The following is a 24987-nucleotide window of genomic DNA, read 5'->3' as shown; positions in this document are numbered from 1 at the left end:
TGATTTTTGTCCAATCCAAAGCCAATAAAAAGTATTAAATAATGGTCTATTTATAGAGACATATTGGATGCTCATTAGGAGCAGAGCCCATTCATTCGGTCCCAGCTCAATGACATTGTGTGAAAGACACCCCACTTAGGGAAATCTTGGTACTTCAGCTTAGATCACCAACAAGAATGAGTGAGACCTGCAGAATTTCTTACGGAGGTCAGGGGGAGTGGGTAAGGAGCAAGAAGAATCTGACTCTACATAATTTTGTTCAAAATACTAATTATTCCCTTTTATTTTAAAACCAGACCACTTTTGCCAGGAGACAAAAAAAAAAAGTCAACATGTTTATGCCTAATTCATTGACTTGCCTTACTGCAAATCACTGAGTGTTCTGATTTCTGCACCAAAACTACATTTGAATGAAAAACTGGATTTTTCTAAGAGAAAATCAACTCCAGACAAGTCTATATCCAAACCCAAACTCACCTTCTGCACCCCTCAAGTCACTGACTCATTATTTTTCAAATGGAAGATTATGATCCATAAGAAGACAGGAAATCAATTTAGTGGGCCACCATCAGCACTTTTTTAATGAGATAAAATAGCATAGAAAACACCAGAGTGCTTTGCATCCGAGGGCAAGTGTTATTTCAGGAAACTTTTGTTGCAGTTTTTATATAAATACTCCTTCTGTGACTATGACCTGGGTTGTGATATTTCCTAGTATGAGTCAGTCAAAGGCTTGAAACCCACTCACTAGAGGATACTTTTAATAAGGGCACAGCTCTGTCTTTTTCTTTTCTGGTCCTCAGTGCCTGGCATATATAAGACACTTAATATTTGATGAACTGAATTGATGAAAAATTAGAGATTGATGCCCTGATCCCTAATTTCCTCTAAGAAAGATTAATATTAATGTATCAAGGTATTTTCTGGCAAACTTCAGCCATCCGAGCAGAAAATCTTCCTCACAGCCAAAAGAATCAAGTGTCTACTTTTGGTCAGGTATGAGATCAGCATATTGCATCCTTATATCATTTGATCTTCTAGCAAGTCTAAGTTCTTATTATCCCAAGCTTTCATTTCTGAAGAAATGATAGTTCAACAAGTTAAAGAGCTGAGGTCACAGAATAAGTGGAGGGGCAACAGGATTTGAGACCAGATTGATCTGACTCCAAACTGTTGGACCGGACCCAACACCAAAGGCATATTGTGTCAACAACCCTTCATGCCCCTCTGGAAGAGCTGGAGGGAGGCACAGCTTGGCTCCTCTTCCCATAGGGTGAGAACTTGTCCACTCAATAACATCTATCCAGAGGTCTATTTTCCTCTCCTAATGCAAAACTTAGGGATTTCAAATCCCAAAGGGTTCATCCTGCCTCCCCAGCACACCCTGCATTGGGCAACACCACAGGGTGACACCACCAAACAGTCCACACAGAACAGCCCACAGCACAGGTAGGGGTTCTGAAGCAGAGCACAAATACACAAATTAAAGCTGTGACTCACGGCAGCCCTTGCTAACAAAGGCCTCCCTCCCCCAGACCTGGAAGAGCATTTTGAAGGGGTAATTAAAGACCACAAGCTTTGGCCATAGTTACTGCAGCTCATGGGATCCCAGTGCCCTACCCACCACATCCTTAGCAACCATAGTAGTTCCGGGCTTTCTGGCCAGAATGATCAGCCATTGAAATCCACAAGTTATTTCATTAAACTGGTTTCCAATTACATGCTCTTATAGAACTGAAGGGAAATTAAACCTGCCAGCCTACTGTCTGTGCCATAAACAAGTATTTCTTTCTCAGTGAAAATTCTCCCGGCTCTTGTGCCCCTCTACCGAGCAAGGGTGGGGAATAACTCAGGCATTATTTACCACCAAAAGAGGTTCATCTTGTTCCCTGTCGTTCTGCATTCTGGTGGGCTGAATTTTTTGTGAGATTACACTTTCTTCTGTGCATTTCTTCTTTGCATCCAAGCAGAAAAGACACTGTAAGTGTCATTTTCCCCATAAACCCCTGACAATACCACGCCATGCAGGCACGACATCGCTGGGGGAAATAGCTGGAACAGCAGTCATTGGAGTCAACTAGCTGGGGCTCAAGCCCCATCTCTACTGTTAACTATTTAAGCAATACTAAATGCATGCCTGAACCACTCTGTGCCTCAGTTTAACCATCTGTAAAGTGAGACTAAGGGTACCTGCTACTGAATACAGAAAAGGCTTTGTAAGTGATAAAGCATTATGATTCACATTAGTGATAACGTTGAGATTACTATAAAAACTCTTCTCAGATTTATCCTGGTGCTACCACTATATTGAAGAGGAAATTTTTTGAAGCTAAATTTCAATCTCGTCTTCACTTTCACTCTCATTAGTCAAACACCAGAAGTATACTTGGCACCAGATGAAATAGTCATCCACATCATCCCTAAAAGGACAGTTGGTCAAGACATTTCAAACATCAAAAACATGTCCCCACCCCATCAGAACCCTCAGCTGTATCACATTCCTTCACTTAGAATCGCCTTCAGACCACATAGCACCTTAGGGTAATTTTAAGCTCTTTCCACCCACTGCCTGGTGCTATCTGGGTTGCACACTTACACAGCCTGGTTCCTGTCTGGTGAACCACACTGAAACTAAGGGAATAAGAGTTAATATAACTGGCTGAAGTCATTTCCAGAAATACACTATAGGGGACATATCAAGAAGGTATCTGGGTTCTAAACAGGAAATCATAATAATGAGAACTAATTTAGTATCCAAGTTACTTTAGGGAAAACAATTTTTCCAAATCAGATTACAAACACACCAACCTCCCTGTCAGAAATTGAAAGAGGCTTCCTTTTTCATTCTTTCTCTTTATTCAGGTTAATTCCTTGTTCATCCTAGAATGAATGTTAATTATTCAGGATCCCAATAGCAGGGAAATAACACGGTCATAATAACACCTACTCTGCAATATAATTTGACTCATGGTATGGGACAAAGAACAGCATTAACATACAGTGTAAAATGTATGTGTAGGCAGCCTCAGAATTACAGTAAATGTTACTTGGTACCAGAGGAAGAAGATATATATATATGCCTTTAAACTGACTCAGAAAAGGGCCTCCCAGAACCTTGCCATTGCAGAACTCTGTGCAATGGCACAGAGGGGCGGAGAATCTTTGAGGGCCGGAGAATCACATAGCAAGTTCAAGAGTTCTAGCACATGATAAAAAATGGAATCCTTTTTTCTTTTTTCAGGAAGTAACAAGTAAACTATTTAGAAAATGTAAACAAGTGAATCAAATAATGGGCAGAAAGCTAAATATGCAGTTCTCCAAAGAAGATATACAGATGGCTAATGGGCATATGAAAAAATGTTCATCATCACTTATCATCAGGGAAATGCAAATCAAGACCACGATGAGAGACCACCTCACACACACGAGAATGGCCCCTATCAAAACAACCACAAACAGCAAGTGCTGGCCAGGGTGTGGAGAAAAAGGAACCCTCTTACACTGTTGGTGGGGATATAGACTAGTCCAGTCCCTATGGAAACAAGTGTGGAGATTCCACATAAGACTATAAATGGATCTACCATTTGATCTAGAAATTCCACTCCTAGGTATCAATCCAAAGAGCATAAACACACTAATTCAAAAGGAAACGTGCACTCCTATGTTTATAGCACCACTATTGACAATAGCCAAGATATGGAAACCACCTAAATGCCCCAAAACAGATGAATGGATCAAGGATACACAATGGAATCCCACTCAGCAATCAAAAAAGATAAACTCATGCCATTTGTGGCAACATGGATGAAACTAGAAGGGATTATTCTAAGCATAGTGAGCCAGAAAGGAGAAAGATAAATAGCGATGATTTCACTTACATGTGGAATCTGGAGAAATTAAAGAAAGCATCAAACTGTAAGACTGACCCTTGAAAGCACAGCATAGATTTGAGACACTCAGGAGAGGAGGCAGATGGGAAGGGCATGGGGGGTTGGGGGGGTGGGGTGGGCAGTGCAGTGGCGGACTATGGGCACTTGGGTGGTGGAATAACTATGGTAACCACACCGAAAGAGAGAAATCCCATATTGTGAAAAAATAAACAAGGATGTTTAAAAATAAAAATAATAAAGAAAGAAGGAAAAAAAAAGAAAATGTGTGCAAAATGACCGTGAAAGAGAAGATGAAGGAATTGAAAAGGAAACGAAAACACAATGGTGTGAACTCAGATTGTCCTGCACACACCCTTCAAAAAGGGGAGATGTAGTGACAGGGCTGATTCTGGAGAAAATTCTCCTTTACTTGGCAGAACTCAATTGTCTTCAATATATCACAGACCATGGTTTTTCCTGCTTCTTAGAGTTGGGCTCGCCTTGTTAGTGACTGGCAGAAAGATAGTACATTCTCATTGACCACTGACAAATCAACAGGACATCTAATCCCTAAGCACTCACTGGTTATTGATCAATCACTTTCTATTGACTTTGAACTGAGATCCATGAATTCAAAAACTGTAATTTAAAAATGTTTATAGGCAAACTAATGGTCTATCAACTTTCACAAAGCTGATTCTTCAATAATGCCTTTGAAAGGCATAGCGCCCTGCCACTGAAAGAACTTTGCTTTTTGGTTTTTCCACTAAGGGGAAGAAGAAAGTTATACTTACTAAGCCCCTGGTGTGTTCCAGGCACTGAATGGGACGATTACATGCATTTTATGGAATCTAAGTCGCTACCAATTATAACACACTATTACTTTACATGTCAACAGGAAAGCAAAAACACGACCAATAAATTGAAGGATTGCAATCCAAGGAACACCTTTCACTGTGATGCTAAGAAACCTTAATAAGCCTGAGGGCTGAACATTTGCAAGGACTCTTCCAAGGTTCCCAGAGAGGCCCCAGCAATGGGTTCACACAGCCATATATTTTTGTAAAACTTGCAAAAGATATTTTAGTTACAATCAGACCGCTGTCTCTTTCCACTCTGACTTCCTGTCTATCAAACTTCCCTTTGGGCTGGGTGGCACTACAGTGGCCATGGGCAATTTGGGGATCTTCTTAAAGGGGAAGTTAGATTGAGGATAGATTTTTTTCTTTTTTTCCCCCTTTTCTTTATTTTTACTATTTTTTTACATCATTGTTCATTTTTAAACAATATTTGCTTCCCCCCACCCTCTCAGGTGTAGTCCCCATAGAGTTTCCTTCACCAATGCACCCGTGCACCATCACCTCAGTCCCCTGTGCTCCTCCCTCCCTCCCTCTGATCCCTCTCCCTCCTCCTCCCCTGCAGGATGTCTCTGATTTATAATTGTCTGTTTTTGCTTTGTTGTATTTTGTACTGTTATTATTTTTTTACACTGATGTCTTATTTGGTTCAGATTGGTGATACATTTAATCTGGGGCCAGTGGGATATGTGTATGTGGTAACAGTCACTTTATGCAGTTAAGTCATTGTCAGTCATCCTGGTATAGCAATGGCTTCCAACACATCAACCCTCCAGCACACCAGCTCTCTAGGCATGAGAGCCTCTGAGGCAGGGCTGAAGGTTGTATCCAATGTAAACATGTCCCAAGGCACTCACCAGGAGCATATGGCATGGGCAGTGGAAAAAAACAAGGTTTGAAGTATATGAAGCCCAAATTTAAACTGTGGAAAATTCTTCCAAATCTTAGTTCATGTTGGAAAAAGCACTATAGAGGTTTTCCCAAATTTGACAATGATCATTTATATGATATTACCAAAAATAAGTGTTGAAGCTGGAAAATGCTTTTCTAAATCACCTATAATAAAAAATAAATCTCTAATAATAGAAAAAGAAGACTGTCATTTTTCACTATAAAAAATGACATAACAAAAACAATGTCTACAGTGTCCCCCTAAAAAAAGAGAATAAAGAAGTATATAGAAGTGTGCCAAGAAGTTAATTTAAAATATTATGGTATTTTTGTGGTTTTATGGTGTTTGTGATTTATTTCAGCTTTTAAAAATTTATTATGTTTTCTCAGCTACATAAATATTCACATTCTTACCTAATTTTACATTCATTTGCCTACATTCTCTTTTTTAAAAAGGTCCCCAAATAATATAAAGCTCAGGCCCCATAAAATTTGGACCCATTCCTGGTTGCCATCCCAATTTCAGATAATTGTTTAATTTTGGGTAGGACAAGAACATGTGTCTTAGCATTGATGAAATGCATAGTATGTATTATTTCACTTAACTGCATGTAACTGTGAGGCAGGTGTTATCACACCTATTTTACAGATGAAGACACTGGACTCAAGAAGTTGAGAAATTGGCCCAAAATTAAGCCTGCAGGGTTAATACTCTTGTCACGGTTTCATGAGCAATGTTCAAAACTTGAAGCCACACAATGAGGCCTGTGTGTGCTTGGGTGGAGTCACTACTTGAGGAGCCCCCAAGTTCCCCCTACCCCATCTGAGTTAGCAAAATGCAGAGGCAGGATTGCAACCAGATTTTTTATTTGGATCCTGAAGTCTTGCCACTGAACTGTATGGCAGCCTCTTTGGAAAAGAACTGCTCTTAGCTACTTCCTCTTTATAGTAATTTATATTTTCTCTTAAGTGCCCAAAAGGTATTTCATTTTCACATGTTCACCTACAAGAGTATCTTCTGTACTCTTCCAATTAAAAGGCTTTGTCTCCTGTGCAGGAGTTTTAGAAATCTTAGAACAAGCCCATTCCCAAACCCTGTTCCCAGCAACATGCTCTCCAACCACACCTGCCAGGGAAGTACCCTTCCTTTTAAATTACCCTTCCTTTTAAAATGTGTGTGCCTGGATGAGTTAGAAACTTGATAAGGAAGCTACTCTTGTCATCAAGATTGGGGCCCCTCTGGTGGCACAAGGAGTTAAGATGCAACCTATGAATCTATCTGCAGCCTCTACAGCACGAGTTCAATCCCCAGCCAGGGAGGTACCCACATGGCACAGCAGACCTCTCCTGTCTCACCTGCTGCTCCCCTCAGCAGTGTATTTCAGTCAATCTGCCTGTTCTGTTCCCCACTCTTGTCTCTGGTGAATCCTCTCATCCCCCCCCACCTCTGGCCTGTACCTCAGTTCTTGTATGTATAAATAAATAAATCTTTAAAAAAAAAAGAACTTAACAAGATTGTATTATTCAAAAACTCTAATGCTGCAGGGTTCTTGGGAGAGAGGTATAATATTGGTCCTAGCAGCTTTGTTTTTTTATGGAGGGCAAGGTCCTGAAGGAAGCAATGCTGTGGTTATTTTCACTTCCCCCTTTACAGATAATAAAAACAAATTGACTTATTTCTAATGCAAAATTTGTTTTTGCCATTAAGCCAGCATCTCCAAATCTGGTATTTCAGGGAACTACATACAAGAAGGTCAACTGTCATTGTCACATTTGGGACTGTCCATCATCACGGACATCATCACTGACCACCAACCTGGGCTTCTTGTCTCCCCTCCTAGTGATTTACAGGAAGAGTCAGAATTTACAGCAGGAGTTCAAGTTGGGGTCCTTGAGCCTCCTTGACATCACACACCAATTTGTTGTAGGATTAAGGCGAGACTGTATTATTTTTAGGGAAAGAATCCATAACTTTCCTCAGATACTAAAAGGATCAATGATCCGGCCCTGCCTCCAGCCCCAAAAGAAGATTAAGGACCTCTGTTACAGGAGAAAAACACCAAAACAAAAGTTAGTACAAATCTCAGGGAGATGCTGATATCTGAAACTAATGCTGAAATCCAAAACATTTTTCTTTACCACAAGAGCATTCTTTCTTTTAAGAAAATATGTGTATATGTACGTGATCAACAGCATTGCATTTAACTAGTTTGTAATATTTTAAACTGATAAATCTATTGAGAATTTCTGATTATTATTACATCATTAAAATAATGATTTAAGATTTACTTATTTAAAAGGACTTGTATTACAACACCAGAGGATTTTTTCAACCTTCCATTTTTGACGTGTCAGATCATTCGATGTTGAATAATACAATTGAGTGAGAATATTATTTTTGACCCAAAGTCATACTACTAAACAGAAAATATTGAACCGCACAGAAATCATCCTACCCCAAATTCATTTTGACCTTCTATTCCACCGCTATTTTTTAAAGCACTTGCTATATTTAGAAGTGCATTATTTATTACTTGAACTAAAGCAGTAATTTGATTCTGTTAATACAAAGAGAATGCCAAATCAACCAGCTTCCTGAATCAACAAAAATCACGACATCATTAAGAGTTACTTTAAATTTAAAAAGGCAGTTTTTCCTAAGCAAGTGGCTTCTCTGTCTGACCTTCACCTCACTTCCTTTATCCATCTTCTCCTGACATACCAGATGCTTTCATCTCATATATCTGTTACTTCAGGTATTTCCAGTCCTTGACACACCGCCCCACAGAAAAAACTAACTTTGGCAACTGAGTAGCCCTTTCTAGGTTGTAATTTGAGAGAAAAAAACCTATACTTGGTTTGAGAGGAACTATAAATAGAATGACTTAGCCTTCAGATAGAGATGTTGTTCACATTGATAGCACACACTTCAAAATTCAAGCATTAACTTCCTTCAACACCACTCCTTGAAAAGGGTTACCTAAATTTACTACAAATAAAGGGGCAGAGTTTTCAGCAGGTAGAAATTCTTTTCATTTCTTAAAGGGTTGACTATGGATTTGGTTATTTGGGGTGTGTTTTTTTCCCTTCCATTCTTGCAGAAAAGGAATGTTGAAACTCCCTAAACCTCCCCAACCCTTGTGACCAGAGCAAAGCAGCCACCTGATGGTCAAAGCCAAAAATCTCACTTTTTTTGCTTCCCTTGCAGCTAGGCTTTACACCTATGACCCAAGCTCTGACAGTTTCATAATCCTTCATTCAGGTGAGACCCATATGAGAAAGCCGCTGCGCAGAATCCTTTTCCTAGAAAGGATGGTAGTAGTGGCGCCCAGCTATTAGGGACAACAATGATGTGAGCTGTAATGTACAATCCAGGCCAGCATCAGAGGCCTGTACTGACTCACCCCATGGTGTTGCTCTGAGCATTATTCTGGCTTCCTGACCTCCAAGCCAGATTCTCTAGCTTTCCTGGATTTTTGAGACCATATTAACATTTTTTAATAAAGTCCTCTTTGTAATTATTATTCTTGACAGATAAAATGCCCACGGAGCCCTGCAGGATGTCTAGGCTCTGCTTTACATTGCATTGGCTGCATTCTCCCCTTCTCAAGGGCCTTTGCCCACCTCCTCCAATAAGTTCAGTTCTTTCCTGCCTCAGGCCTTCTCATGAGTTGTTCCCACAGTTGGGGATGCTCAGTCCTTGCTCTAACCCTGGGTCCCTCTTAAATTCAAAACATAGCTCAAAACAACACACACCTTTCTGGCACCATATACTCACTCTTCATGATACTTATCACAATTGAAATTAAGTTGGTTAATTAATGTTTTTCTGCCCAAAGAGACTGTAATAATTATAACAATAATTAACATTTATTGAGCTCTTTCCAAATCCTAGGAAGCCTTCTGAGCACTTGATGTGGATGATCTCATTTAGTCCTCACTGCAATGCTGAGGTATTATTATAGCACTGATTTTACAAATGGAGAAAATGAGACTTAGAAGATTTTAATATATCCGAGGTCACTCAAGAAGTATGTTTTAGAGATAGGAAATCTGTCTCTAGTTCACACTCTTAAATCCATTTGTAGCCTCCATAGTAAGTGCCTGCTCCCCAGAAGTGTGACTTATGCTATGGGAGGGTGGGAAGAAAATATTATATTTTCTAGTATTATATATGTATAATCTAATATATGATATATATTTCCCCATATTTATGTATGTGTATCTATTATAGTAGTTATATTTATATTGTGTGGGCATTTTATAAGAAGCATAATGCATTTTATATGATGTACATAATGAAGTGATATGATACACTATATAATATACAAATAAATAAAAACAGTGTAATAGGCTTGAGTTTTGTCCTTTAGAAGTGTTTGGAGAGCACCTCTCTCAGCTCTGTGAAAGTGGGACTTTTGCTCACCACTGTACCCCCAGCAGCTAGCAGAGACCTAACGCCTACGACCAATAACTATGCACTAACTGAACACAAGCAGTTCTAAGAGAAAGCAAGCCCCAGTGTCCCACTATAAGTTCGGGTGCCCAGTATTGTGTATCTGTGAAGATTTCCTTGCTGACTCCTCAAATTCTGAATCTGAGACCAGTTGTTTTCCTCCATGCTTTTGGATTGCCCTCTTCCAGAAAGAATAATTTTCAGGTGAATAAGAGGCAGCAACAAGCAGCAGCCACTGGGTCAGCTTGTGGTTTCCCAGATTAGTTTGCACTGACCTATCGTCATCGACAGTGAAGCCTGGTGGAAACTGGTGGTGCAAGGTGCAGCATGGGGACATGCAGTGTCGCTGGTGGGAAGTCTGCACGCCCCAGTTCCTCTCTTCACCTCTGCTGACCTCCCACTCAAACTAATTTGAGCAACTCCTGTTCTGCAGTTATAATGAAGGTTCAGAAAGAGTTGGAGAGTGGGGGTGGTTGGGGGGGGGGCAGTCATGCCTGAACGGGAAAGAAAGGTAATCAGACAACAGGACTTTTATCAAAGAGTGAAAGGCACCAACAATTTGAGCACAGGGGCCTTCTTCCTTCTCTGACAAAGCAGTGGTGAAAGTGAAATGCCATTGAATGGATTCTTCCTAAAATAAAAACAAATTAAAATCACCATCTAATGTGGGTGAAAAGATGAAACCAGCCAACCATGTGGGTGTGGGTTTCCCCCAGGGCCCTTGAAAGCACTGTTTTGGACATAGGGTCATACCCTATAAATGTTATTTTTCAGTCATTTCTAGAATTCTACATCAGTCTGTTTCTCAACAGGCACATGGGTTGTTTCTTCTTTAAAAATCTAAGAAATGGGAGGCTGGGTGGGGTGAAGGAGCAGCACAAAGCAGGCTACATAAGCATCAGACCTAGCCACCAGGGAACTTATGGGGTTGGAGGCCTCCAGGACAAGGGAGGAGAGTCCTGTGATGAGGCCAACAGCTGTACTTGTGGTCACAGGTGTGGGCCTGCACGGGGCAGACCCCATGAGGTCTGCTGACCTGTGGAAATCACTCCTGGAGCTAATGATGACTACAGACCAGGCCCCCACTGGCAGACTTGCCATCAGCAACCCCCTGAAACCCAGCCAATGGAGGGATGCAAACAGAGGACAGTCTCAGTCCATTGTGTTGTCTTCTTTAGACAGGAAGCAGCAATTAACTGCTGCACTGTGGAGCTGGGTGTTGATAAAGGCACTCGTGCAGCTGCAGCCCTCCTATGTGTCCTAGAACAAACAAGCTACCCCTTCCAAGTCTTCTATGTGAAGAGACAACTCTGAAGTTGGCCTCCTCCACAGAGCCACCTGCCACACTCTTGAAGTACATATTTCCTTTATTTAAAACACACAAAATATCATGAAGACCTTCCATATATTTAAAAAGGTATTTTAAAGATATTTCCAAAAAGTTACATAAAATACATCTTAAAGAAATTTTCTCTCCAAATGTGTATTCAACATGCATAATCATCAATGCAGCAGTCATTCAGTTAGAGCTTGCTATGAGCCAGATATTGTGCTAATTACATTGTGGGAATGTACAACGTAAAAAAGTACACACACACTCACACACGTCTATAAGAGGTTATCCTGTGAAGTTTGAACTGAAATATTAACCATCTAATCTTGACATCAAATAAATTAATTCATTAACAACCAAAATGATAGTAGGAAAATATCTGTGCTATTGTTGTCTACCCCATGGTTCCCATTCAAGTGTATTCATTTGAATCACTTTAGGAGCTTTTCAAAGTACAAATGCCAAAGTGCCACCTTAGACCCACTAAATCAGAATTTCTGTGAATGGGCCCCTTTGAAAATGCTCCCTAGTCATCTTGAAGTTTTTCACTGATTTAGACAATTGTGGCAGTAGCTGAACAGCTGAGACCCACATGTCATAGTTACCCACATGACACAGTTGGCTCTAAACCAAATTCGTCATTTTTCATCACAACTAAACACGGTCACATTTAATGAGGAGAGGCTATGTGTGGTGGGGTGGGGGCACTCCCAGCCCAAGAGGGATCCAAAGCATGACAGACAACATGGCCTAGACATCCAGGGCAAGAAAGGACAAGGAGCCCAGGCAGGACACAGGGGCAGTGAGACAGGGAGGCTGCGTCCAGGGTTTCAGCAGGTGCCCCAGAAACAAAATCCATCCCAGGCCCACAGAGTGGCATGGGAAACCACAGACCATGGCCAGACCTTACTCACTAGAAAAAGGTCTCTAGTCTACCACTGGCTCAAGGACCAGTGGGGCAGACCCAATCAATGACATGCCCTAAAAGCCTGTACGTAGGCAAAGCAGGGGCCACCATTTCCCACATTAAACAATTAGATAAAAAAACAAAGGGATATTATTAGTGTCAGGGAAACCCACTTATTTAAAGTTGTTCATTTTTACACCAGAACAGGGTGAACAATAGTGAATGCTTATAAAATATTCCCTGTGGACACTGTTCTAAGTACCTTCAATGAAGGGACTCAGATGCCTACCATTAGATGCCTACTATTACTAGAAGTCCTTAAGTTGGAAGCCATGGTTCTCCATTAAGGCAGCTAAAGAAAGATAGTTTTAAAAAATCTTGTGCTCATCAATAGGATTCCCTGTTTCTGCTCTGGTGGCGTGACCCTGACCTTCCATTCACTGACTATTGGACATTCCAGCCATGCCACAGGTCAGCACCACACATGCCTGGGCCAGTGTTAACAAAGGAGGAGCAGCCCCAATCAGGGCAGCAACTATTGGCAAAGGACTACAAAGCAACTCTCTGCAGCAGAAACAATGTGAGTTCCCAATGTACATTTACATTTTCTAGTAGCCACATAAAATATAATGGGTGAAATTAACATATTTTATTTAGCATATCATTAAAACATTATCATTGTAACATATCCATTTCAAAAAATTATTGGTGAACTATTTCGCATCTTTTTTGTTCATACTGTCTTTGGAATCCAGTGGTATTTTTCATTTACAGCACATCTCAATTTGAACTAGCTCTATTTTTCTTTTTTTAATTTTGTTGAGAAATAATTGATAATCACTGATAAATTTAATTATATATATTCAAAGTATACAATTAGCTACATCTCAAGTGCTCAATAGACACATGTGGCCAGTGGCTTCATAACTTTAGAGGAAGGTCAAAACTAGCTACAGGGGTCAATATCTAAAATCATCTCAGTGCTGACTTTGGAGTTCATAAGTTTCTTCTCTTTCTTCCCCTGATAAAAGTCATCTATAAAGTCCTCATCCTTAAAGATTAGGACTCTGACCCATGGCTTGAATGTCTTCTTTTTCAATCTGCACGATTATTTGGAATACATTCTTTATAGTTTACTAGTCGCTTATGCAGAAGCCTTTTTAAAATTGCCTAAAGCTAGTCCCATCAGGACTTCTTTGTTTGAGTCTTCTGGAATTTGGTGAATCAGGGCCTGTTAACCCTTCCTAGGCCCTTGTGGTACTTCCTACTTGCCCCACAGTCCTACAAAGAGGTCTTCAAGCTGTCCTATGAAGAGGCCCAGCCTGTCAAGAACCCAAGATTGTTGCTTTTGTGTATCCTGAAACCCCTTTGTTCTATTGGTCACACTATTTGCCTTTCTCTGCAATTTTTCTCCGTCTTTCCTGAAGTGCAAAGACCAGGGCAGCACCCCCAGTCCAGCTGTGGATGTTCACGGTGATTACATTAGGGACTTACACCTATTGCAATCATACCTGCCTTTCTCATGTTTCAACTCAGTAAGGAAATTACATCCCAGAAAGTGCCTGGGATCCTTCTTCCTTGGCCTAGTTATTTTTGAAAAACTAATTCTTTGAGAAGGCAAATCTGAATTCTAAAACCTCAGGCTTCAATAAGGAGTGGCCAGTATGACAGTTACTACCATGTACCAACTTGTCTAATATTTTAAACATAATTTGGGTGAGTAATATCCCCTGGGATAGGCCAGAAACTTAGTTCCTTCCCACCCCACCCAAATTTCCAAGGGTCTCAAAACAAGCTGTTTGCTTTAAATGTACTAGAATCTTCAAAGTCAAAACAAAGTGATCAGCAAAATACTTCCCTCCTGCTGCCCTAGCGGGTCTTGACGTAGAGACCTTGGAAGGGCCATTGATGTGAGCCTTAAGGTTTCAGTCTCAGCAGTCAAGTTTCATGCCAGTGCCTGGGAGGGAAAGAACTGTCAGGGTTCTGAGCAGGACTTGAAAAGAAAAACAGGGGATGACAGATGATGAAAAGAGAGAAATGGGAGTGGATGAGAAGGGAAGGGTAGGGGACAATCTCTGGAATAGCAGGATTTGCACCAGAGAAAATATGGAAGGCAGGCCTTGAAGGGTTCCTTTCTGATGTGGGCTTACTCCCTGCAGATGTCCTTTCTTGTTCAAGTCTTTAAAATACTAAGCATGGAAAAGACAGAGAAGCCGGACAGGGAGAGGGGAAATGAGCTATTCCTCATCAGATTTCACCTCTTAAAAATGCTCCATGCCATTGAGGAATCAGCAATTTGATCTTATCTTTCAGCTCTGGGTCTCTATTTCCCTTTTTCCCCACCTACTGTGGGGCCCAAGACTTTAATTATAGGGAAGGTGGAGATTTTGCATCTGTCTGGAAAGCAAGTCAGGCATTTTTTTCCTGCTCCTTTTAAATCCTGGGATTTTCCATCATTAGCCATCAAATGAATTCTTAAAGAGTTTCTTGCTAATCCCTGTCTAGTTGATTCTAGATACACACACACACACACACACACACACCCCATATAGTTTCAGCAGGAGTAAACACCAGGTAGTACTTTATTGACGGCAGAAATTCTGAAACCTTTTATTCAAAGAGAAGGACATTTTGTGGGGTATTTCAAGTGATGAGGAGACAAGAAAGAAGGGAGGCAGTTCTCCGTGGGGACTCAAGGGCTGGGATCAACCATGCAGCTCACAGCCTCCCCTTCCCTAGCTGCTCCATCTGATTCATATTCATGATTCAGGCCATGATTTAAGGAGCTTTGGGGTCTAGGGACCTATCACCCCAGAGGGGTTGCAATAGAAGAATCCGTGGGGTGAGAAAGCAAATCACTTTTAAAAAGATGTTAAAAGAGGTCAGGTGACTTGTCACAAACCTTAAAGGCTCTATTTTCTGGTCAAGAAGTTATTCTTTCACCTTTTAGAGACTATTCACTTAGTCAGCAGGGACCTGATGATTTTAATATAATTTATTTGGCATATTAAATTCTTACCCTAAGGAGATCACCAACATACTTTATGGCTTTTACAGTTTTAAAATGTCCCATGCAGGAGGGTTCCAAGATCAGCAGCAATTGAAAAGTGGGTCATCAGCTTTGGAATGGATGTTTTCAAATGTGGTTACCCATTCTATGAATACTATTCAGACATGAAAAGATTGACATGCAACAATATGGGTGATGCTTGAGAACATCATGCTAAGTGAGGGCGGCTAGGAGGACCAGCTATTGTATATGGTCCCATCTACATGAATTATCCAAAATGGGCAAATCCAGATCGGGAGATGACAGGTAAATGGTTACCACGGGCTAAGGAGAGAGGGAGGTGAGGAGTGGCTGCTGAGGAACACAAGGCCACCTTTTGAGGTAATCAAAGTGTTTTGGGACTAGGTAACAGGGATGGTAGTACCACACTGTGAATGCACTAAATGTTACTAAGGTAAATTTGATGTCATGTGAAATTTACCACATTTTTTAAAAGAAGCTAATGTTTTTTAAAAAGTTTAAAAAAAGGAAATTTTAAAAAAAACAACCCATGCTCACCATCTTTAGCAGAGAGCTTCATCCCCTTCACTCCTGAGTTCAGCCTGAGATTTTGTGCTTTGTTAAAAAGATTCCCTGAGTTAATTAACGACCAATTTTTCCCAATCAACCCTAAAAGGGAACTATTTGATTGGATGGGGCCAATGCCTTACAACTGACCTTGGTTTGTGTTAATCATCAAATTCTGCTGCTTCAATGCAAACCCACAGCCGCTTCCCACAAAGGCGAGGGACAGCAGTTGCACAGAGATTTTCTACAAACTAGGGAACAACTGGAAGATTTATTCACCCCAGGAATCTTCCTTCACTGAAACACAAAGGTGGTTGAAAGAACCTGAGCCTTTGCTTGTACTACTCCTTTGTGTAAATAAAAAAAGCATGTATAACCATGGAGCTAGAAACACTGCTAGACGCATAGATGCTTTTCAGGACAGAAATAGAAACTTCTTCCCTGGCGCAAGGGGACATCAGTTGTTATTTGTACTTTTAAAGGCCATTTAAGTTTTCTAAACATGTAATTATATTATTGATAATCTATTTCTATATATTTGCATATAAAAATACACAGATAAAATATTTAAAATGCCAGTTGGATCACTTGACTATCAACTGGATCTCACAAATTTAACTATTAGAAAACAGTCAGCTGAATCCAAACTGAGAAACGTTCTGCAAAACAACTCACTTGGACACTTCAAAAATGCCAGTGTACAAGGAATAAAAAAAAAGGTGCTGAGGAACTATCCCAGATTAAAAGATGTTAAAGAGATCTAGCAATAAATGCAATGCTTGAGGCTCAACTAGATCCTGGATCAGAAAAAAAAAAATTGTTTACAAATTTTATAAAGGACATTATTGGGAAATTTCAACTGGAATTATGTTTTCTTACTAGTACTCTATCAGTACTCAATGTTAAAATTCCTAGATACAATCATTGTAAAAGAATTGCTAGAGAAGACAGAAAAATGGCTTAGGAGATATATGCTGATATGGTGAAGTTTAACATGTCTACAATTAACTCGAGAGTGTGTGTGTGTGTGTGTGTGTGTGTGTGTGTGGAGAGAGAGAGAGAGAGAGAGAGAGCGCGCACTAGCTTGAGAGAACAAATGTAGACTTCTTTGAATTTGTACCTTATTAGTGGACTTGAAAAGAGAAAAAGAAATTCTGATTTTTATCACACTAGTTGCAGCAACAATTAAAGAACAGGAAGCAGCTGTGTGAAGTTTAAGTCCTGGATTTTCAGTCCAGCTTCCTTTTCCCTTAATTTAATTACAAAACTGACTTTCCCAACAGAATGGCTTGCTCTTCCCAGGGACATCCATGCTTCCGAGGGAATCTGGGGCTGCTTCCATCTCTGCAAGTCATTCTGTGCCCAGGCAGAAACAAATCACTGGGAAAGGCTTTTTCCAAAAGGGCTATATTTTATCAGTCTACCAGATTCCCATTCCTACCCCAGTGATCCTTTCTTCACACACAAGTACACATGTGAACACATAAACACACTTTTTACTGTGCATAACTCTGATATTTCAGGGGCTTGATTAGACCTGCAGTAAATCAGACCTCTTTTGTAATTAACCGCATTTAACAGACATCTCTAGTTCATGGAGCAACCAGTTAGATTCTTTAGTTTTCAAAAAGGTAGGCTAACTTTGAATCTCAGGTTTGCCATTTAGCTGTTGTTTTCATTTGACCAATTACTTAACCTCCCTATGCCTCAATTTCTTCATCTCTAAAATGGAGTGGTAATAATCATTATCTGGTTGCAGAGTTAATAAGATTGTGCATGCATCCTGCCCATACATAGAAAGTACCATATAAATTAGTATAATTACTTAAAAAAAAATCTGTTGTTTTGAAGGATCTGACTCTAATGTATGAAAATCAAGGATCATTTTACGAAGTCACCTAAATCACAGAAAAAGGATTATTTAGTGAGGGGTTTAATTTTTCCTGAATGATTCACTATGAGCAAAATCATTGAAAAACAATACTTTTAAAGGGCAAACTTATTACACAATGACACTTCCAAGGTTTATTATTCCTAGTATTTAACTACTTATCTCTTCAATTTTAACACAAAGCTAATCATTAATATTAATATTATTGTATTCTAGAAGTAATTATTTTAAAAGCTTTTGCTGTAATAGCTGAAGCCAACCTGGCTATTCCCGGTACCAAAGAAGGTAAAAGTGTTTATTTTTTAGGACTGACATGAAAGAGATTGATTTTTGATGCCAAGAAATCACTTAGCATTCATGTGACTTCAACTTCACAGCATCTAGGAATATGTTTATCCTCAATCAAAATTCTTACTAGAGGCAAAATGCCAATACCTTCTCTTCTCTTGTGCCTTCCCTAACAAAACCTACAGAGAAGTTAGACAAGGTCATGACCTACTGCTCATCAGCACATTGAGGTCATAAAGTACCCATCAATGAGCTGGTAACCACTTCCAGTCCATTTCTTCTTGGCCTCTCTTGTTTGGTGGGTAGTAGCATACCCACCAGGTATACCAGGAACTCAGTTCTTTAGTTCCTACTAGAGGAGCTAAGGCACAGAAGTGGAATGAGAAGGCTGGGATCAGAATAGCCAACAAAATAAAAATTAATGAAGACTCCAAGCTCATGCCCTATTGCCCATCATTCACTGTGTGAAATATGAAGGGTCAGTACAAGGTACTTTCCAAAAAGCCTCTTAACCAAATTTCATCTTGAGGGGTTGGGGAAGGTTGCAATCAGCCCTAAGTTCAGTATAAATGAAGATCAAGAATTTCTTATTTTTAAGCAGTTATCTAATAAACATAGAAAAGTGCAGAGAGTGTTTTCAGAGCTTTACAAATGTTAACTAATTCTACCTATGTAATGATCTTATGTTATTTTCCCCATTTACAGATGAGGAAACTAAGGCTCTGAGAGATAAAATACCTTGCCAGAAGTCATGGAATGATCTCTAAAATGCACTATACAGCAAATCCACTTCGGTTACAAAAAAACTTCTAATGCGTGTGATAGAAATTGGCCTAGACAGATACACTGCAATCCTGTCTGTGTTAATTCTGGAGAGAAGAATAATAGGGTGGGAGAGAGAATGAGGACATTCATATTTTGTTCTTTTTACTTCTCTATCATTTGCATATTTTATAATGAGGATATTTCAGGCACTATGAGTCATCATTTTTTACCTTAGAAAAAGCAAATAAAAGGCCAGTTCTAACAAAGCAACCACAGAAATGGGCTTTCCTTTGAAAGCACGTGGAGCTCTGTCTGTGGTTTATGGCTGCAGCACTTTCCATCAAACCTTCCAGGCAACATTTATTGCCACCTCCCAGGCACCATGCAGGGAGCTGTTGTGTTTGCCATCTCACTGGATCTTCACAGATGCCCATAAGGAGTGGATTCAAGTTTTTATACCATTTTTTTCAAAACATATTGGGAGTGGGAGCTCTTCAACTATAAAAATGGAAAAATGTATGCAGCACTTCCTGTAGCACTTTACGGATAGACCTTTTGCCATTTCATCCTCCTGAAATATAGGGAAGCAGGATGCTCAAAAGTTTATTATCCCCCCATCCATACACATGGAATCTATAGCTCAAAAGGAATAAATGACTCATCCAAGATCACAAACAAATTAGGAGTAAAAACCAGAAACAAGAACTAGGTCTCCTGATTCCCAATTAATATTCTTGCCATCATTCTGGGTCCAACTGGCACAATCCTTTCTACTGTCCTAATGCCAACACTTGGTCACAGAGTGACTGGATATTAGCTCTGGGAAAGACCTCAGGGATCCTCTAATCCAGTGACCCTAAGTACTGATGACTCATTAGAATCACCTGGAGAGCTTTTAAAATATTAAACTGTTAAGAGGCCTGCATCTCATGCCAGACATCTCATGCCAGACCAGTTAAACCAGAATCCATGAGGATTCGAGGTAGGGGTCAGACATCTATACTTTGTAAAGGCCCTTCAGAGAGTCTAATGAGTAGTCAGAACTGAGAACCAACAATTCAGCCTTTAGGCTGGCAAACAAATGTCATTTGAAATGCTAAGTCCAATTCATTGAAAGTAATTTGAGAAGGCTGTCAAAGAAGGAAGTGAGCTGGCATGTGGGCTAGGTAGGAGAAAGCTGTGAGCTATGAGCAGTGAGTGGTATCCACTGTGGGCACAAGAGGGGTGGGTATAGCACAAGGCCTTGTGTGGTTTACTACGACAACAAAAACTAGTGGTAGAATCAAGCCTAAACCTAGGTCTCCTAACATCTACGTCAGCCCTCCATTTGTTAATATAATCCAGAAGCTCCCAAACTGCTCCTGGCCACCAGGAGTGGCCTTATGCTTAACCTGACCATGCTACCACCACACACCAGCCATTCTGGATGCCTACACTCCTCACACAGAGTGTGAGGAGGTCCCTGAAATACACAGAGTCCACAGACACCAAGTGAACACCAGGGACTTCTGGGTAGCAACTGCTCCCATTGCTGCCACCATACAAAGTGACCTTAAAAAAACAGGAAGGTATTGCTGGGGTTGAGAGCTGTGGTCACAGCTTCACTGCATGACTACACCAGAGGAGGGGCTTCAAGAATGCCCAGAAACCAACCAAGCACCTCCTGCCTGCCCCGGCACATTTGTCTTTCTCTGGCATCCAAATCACTCCCAGTCTTAGAAGCCTCTGTGTGTGTGCATGTGTGTGCATGTGTGAGTGTGTGTGTGTGACTCAGAAATCTGTCATAAAGGCCCCATGAATCACCTACTTCCTGACCAACACTCTGTGGAGACAGCTTCAGGATACACAAAAGCACAGGAAAAGAAGCTTTTGGCCAGGGGTAGGTTATATGCTTTCAGGAAACTGGTTACTCTTAATATATTAAAATACACACACACACACACACACCACACCTAAGCTAAAAGTCAACAATTTTAGTCTCTTCATTGAGATAATGCTCTTGCTATAATAGGTATTTTAAAAAGTTTTCATAGGAGCAAAATATGCATAACATAAAATCTGCCATTTTAACCATTTTTCAGTGTACAGTCCAGTGACATTAAGTACATTCATATTATGGTGCAACCTTCTATCTCCAGAATTTTGTATCCAATAAACACCAACTTCCATTCTTTCTTGCTTACCCTCAGCCCAAGTCACCACCATCCCCACTTTCTGTCTCTCTGAATTTGATTACACTATATCTATCCATAATGTTTTACTTTATTAATTGTTATATTTTTTCATGGGAAAAAAGTGTTTGGCTTCTTGGGGTCTAGTTCTTTCAGGATCCCCTAAATATAAATAAAGATGTTCCACTGAGTTTCTATTCCTGTTGGGCAGCTACAGATGGAGAAGCAGAGATTGGGGGAAGGGGTGATCCAATTGAACAAAGTAGTGAGTTTCCAGGCACCAAACCTACCACATTCTGGCTGCTCATACAAAGAGACCCCAGTTCCATAGAACCCAATGCTTCCCACAGGAGGGGTACAGGGACTTTGAAAAGCAACCAGCAAGTGAGCCAAGTCACATCTACAGGGTCTCTATCTTAGCAATTTTTCTAAAAAACCAATGAAAGGAGAGCAGGGTAAGCCATTACCACAATGTCTTTGACCCACACATTTAAGTGGTTGTTTACACTCTACCTCCAAATGCATCAGCAAACCAGCTCTGGCTCTGCAGCCCTCAGCAGGAAGGAGAGGCTGTGCCCACAGGCCTGCAGCAGCTTCCATTCACTGCCCCAGGGATAATCTCACAGAGTTTACTTCCTGCGCCTGTCTGCTGGCCTCAGACTGAGTGTGGATCACCCCTGCTTCCTCCTCAGTGTATAGGCTGTGGAGACTCAGAAAGGTTCACTTCTGATAAACCCTCATGGAGGTTTAGTCTAAGCAAAGGTTCTTAAGGGGGCCATGGACCCCTACCCCATAGCAACCATGACCCAAGAAAGTCAAGAATTTTGAGATTCATGAAATTTTTTTGAGTTCAAGGCAACGAACCAACCAAGATGAGTAGTGTCAGGAACAAAAACATAACAGGTATAATCTCTACCCTCTAGAGCTTACAACCTGGACTCAGAACCCAGGTCTCCAGTAGGGGAGGCCTCCTGCTGGACATGGCATTCATACCCGCTGGGGGAAGGTCCCTGTGCACTTAGGCCCTTCCAGGAGGGCCAGCATCAGGCAATTTCTAGAGGACCAAAGAGACCATCAGAGGCCTCGCATGCTGATTCATTTCCACACCTTGTTGAGCTCCACCCACAGAACAATATGCAGACGCATTTCAAGCAGTTCACAGAGTACCGCCCCGCTTACATCTTAAAGCAGCTACAAAGGAAATTAATGCTTTCCCCCAAAGGCTTTTATTTATATAAATGCAGATACAGAATAAATGTCTATCCCAATTTTCTAGTGTACCTTCCTGTATTATAGAGGCTGGAAAGCTAAAATCTGCTTTCTAGATTCCCTGGCAGCTATCTTTCCAGATGCAATTTGGAATCAGACATCCTGGCATCAGGCTTGAATTTAAGAAGTTAAGAAGGGAGAGGGGTTGGTATGAAGTATGCATTCTGCTGACACAGATCACAACTGGAGTCACAGGTCACTGGAGGCAACAGTTATAATCCCCCAAGTTACCATGAAGAGAGTAAGTATATGCTTGGCGGCAGCATTTCTGGAAGGGGCTTCCTGCTTATGGTAGAAACAGATGCTGCCTTACAGGCAAGTTCTGGGACAGTCCTAGGACTCATCCCTCAGGCTGAGTACTCATCTGAAACCTGCTCTATACTGCATCCCTTTCTGTTTCTGTTACCTGCACTGAACCCCATCTGATATATATGGGAAAGTGCTTCTGGAACTACAAACTGCTATGGAAATGTGAGTTACGATTACTCATCAAGGTCCCAAACGGACCATGGAACTAGCTAATGGCTGTGGAATGTACAGTTCCAGGAAGGGCAGACAAGTAGCCACACTCTTGAGAACAGTGTTCCCAGGGCCAACAGCCATTTTAATCTGGAACCTACACCTGAAACATGGAGGTGTCTCTAAGTGTCATTTTAGAGTCTAATTTCCCTTCTGTAGACTTGTTTTTCCAAACCTGGAAAACAGGAACAGTCTGGAGTTTGCAGTGCACAGCATTTGAAGAGGGTTTTCTATATTTTTTAACAGACACTTTGCAAACATATTTGTTGTTATTGTTTAAGGCAACCTTGGTTTACAACACTATATGTGTTTTAGGAATACAGGTTCATACTTCTTCAAATATATGTTACCAAACTACACCCACTCCCAAAGTGCCAATGACCCTCCACCATGGTACACTGGACTCACCCCACCTCCCCTCCTAGTAATCCCAGTCTGTTGTTAGAATCCAAGTGTGTTTGTTTTGTTTTGTCTGTTCATATGCTTTGTTTCTTTATATTCCACATGTGAGTGAAATCATACAATATTTGTCTCACTTAAGCTTCCTCAAGTTCCATTCATATTATCAAAAATAGCAAGATTTCACCTTTTTTTTAATAGCTGTACACATGCCAAATCTTGACTTTTGTGAATAGTGCTACGTGGACATAAGGATGCATAATACTTTTTGAATTTGTGTTTTCATATTATTCAGGTAGTTACCTAGAAGTGGAATTGCTGGATGATATGGTAGAGATATTTTTAGTTTTTTGAGGCCCACCAAACTGCTTTCCACACAGGTTGCACCCATTGACATTCCCACCAATAGTGTACAAGAGTTCTTTTATCCTGGGGAGGAATTTCCACAATTGAGCATTTCCTAAAATATAGCCAGGAAGGACTGACATTCCTTTATCAGGTGGAAATCTCATGAATCACTCTAAATGGCCCACACAAATCTCTGTGCTGCATCCTCGGTGCTTGCTCACTCTGCAGTCATTCCCAGCCAGGACAGGGAGAGCCAGAGAGGACCAGGGCTTTGCTCACTCCCCTCACAGTTTTCACCACACAGGGCAGACCATCTCTGCACCTGGTTCTGCTAAGCCTGGCTGAGGTTATTGGGGTGAGTCCCAACAGGATGACAGCATGAAGATCTTGCTTCTTCAGCACATTTTTTTCTCCAGCCGTCCACAAGCTTTGGCTCAGCAACAGAGAGCTCAGCTGGAATGCTCGGGGTGTGGCATCCATGAACCTAAATGGAAAACCTGAAGCACGGCGGCATTGTGGGTGAGACCGAACAAACATCACCTAAAGCAGCCTTGGGGATTCTGATTATTTCTCCATCTCATTTTACTACTTCTTAAAGGCTTGTGGCGATCACCTGCCAGGATGAAAGCAGCTCGGCTAAAGGAGAGGGGCTGAGGGAGACATTAAACCCTGGAGCTATGACTCAAGAGAAATGCAAGGGGAGAGAGCAAGAATAAATCATCATCAGATAAAACTTCATTTCTTGCTGTCCTATCTGAAAATCAACTTGCATTCCCTGTGAGCAGGAAATGTCCTTTTCTGATGGAACAAGGAGCTCATCTGTGTGCTGGATGAAGTGGTACTCCGGGAGCAAGGTTTTGAACCCCCTCCTCAGACAGAGCTCGGCGCCCAGCCACCCTTGGGGAAGGGGTGGCTGAGCTGTAGGAAGCATTGCATTCACTGTTTTCACCTAGAGCGGTTCCAATCATATTTGTTTTACATGTTGGGCTTTGAGAATGATTTCATTTGAAGATTTAATTTGAAAAAAGGGGTACACTGGGGTTTTTTCAAGAGAGAGCAAATTCCTAGAGCTGCGCAGGCATCAGAGGTGGAGTGTGGTTTAGGACTCGAATCTCAGCAGGAACCCTCCCTACTGGCCAGCACTAGGGTGGAAGGAAGTTGGGGGAGGGTGCTCAGGTCACATGTGAGCCACCCCGGGAATTTCAGGACGCAAGAGGGTGAAATCAAAGAGCTGAAGGATCTGCCTCAGTAGATGAAGACAGAGCCTGACAAATACAGTACTGAGGTTACTTTCCAGACAGCCCCAGAGGGTTGTGACCTGGCCAATGCAAGCAACCAACACAGGATGCAGGGAATGATTTAAGACAAGAATATAAGAAAGGAGGCATGGCAGTACATGGTTAATGCTTTGACTTTGTCTACTTACACAGGCTGAAGTGCTGTCCTG

The sequence above is a fragment of the Talpa europaea genome (assembly GCF_964194135.1).
Source record: "Talpa europaea genome assembly, chromosome: 1".
NCBI classification, from domain to species: Eukaryota; Metazoa; Chordata; class Mammalia; order Eulipotyphla; family Talpidae; genus Talpa; species Talpa europaea.
Note: the sequence above shows the minus strand (reverse complement) of the source record.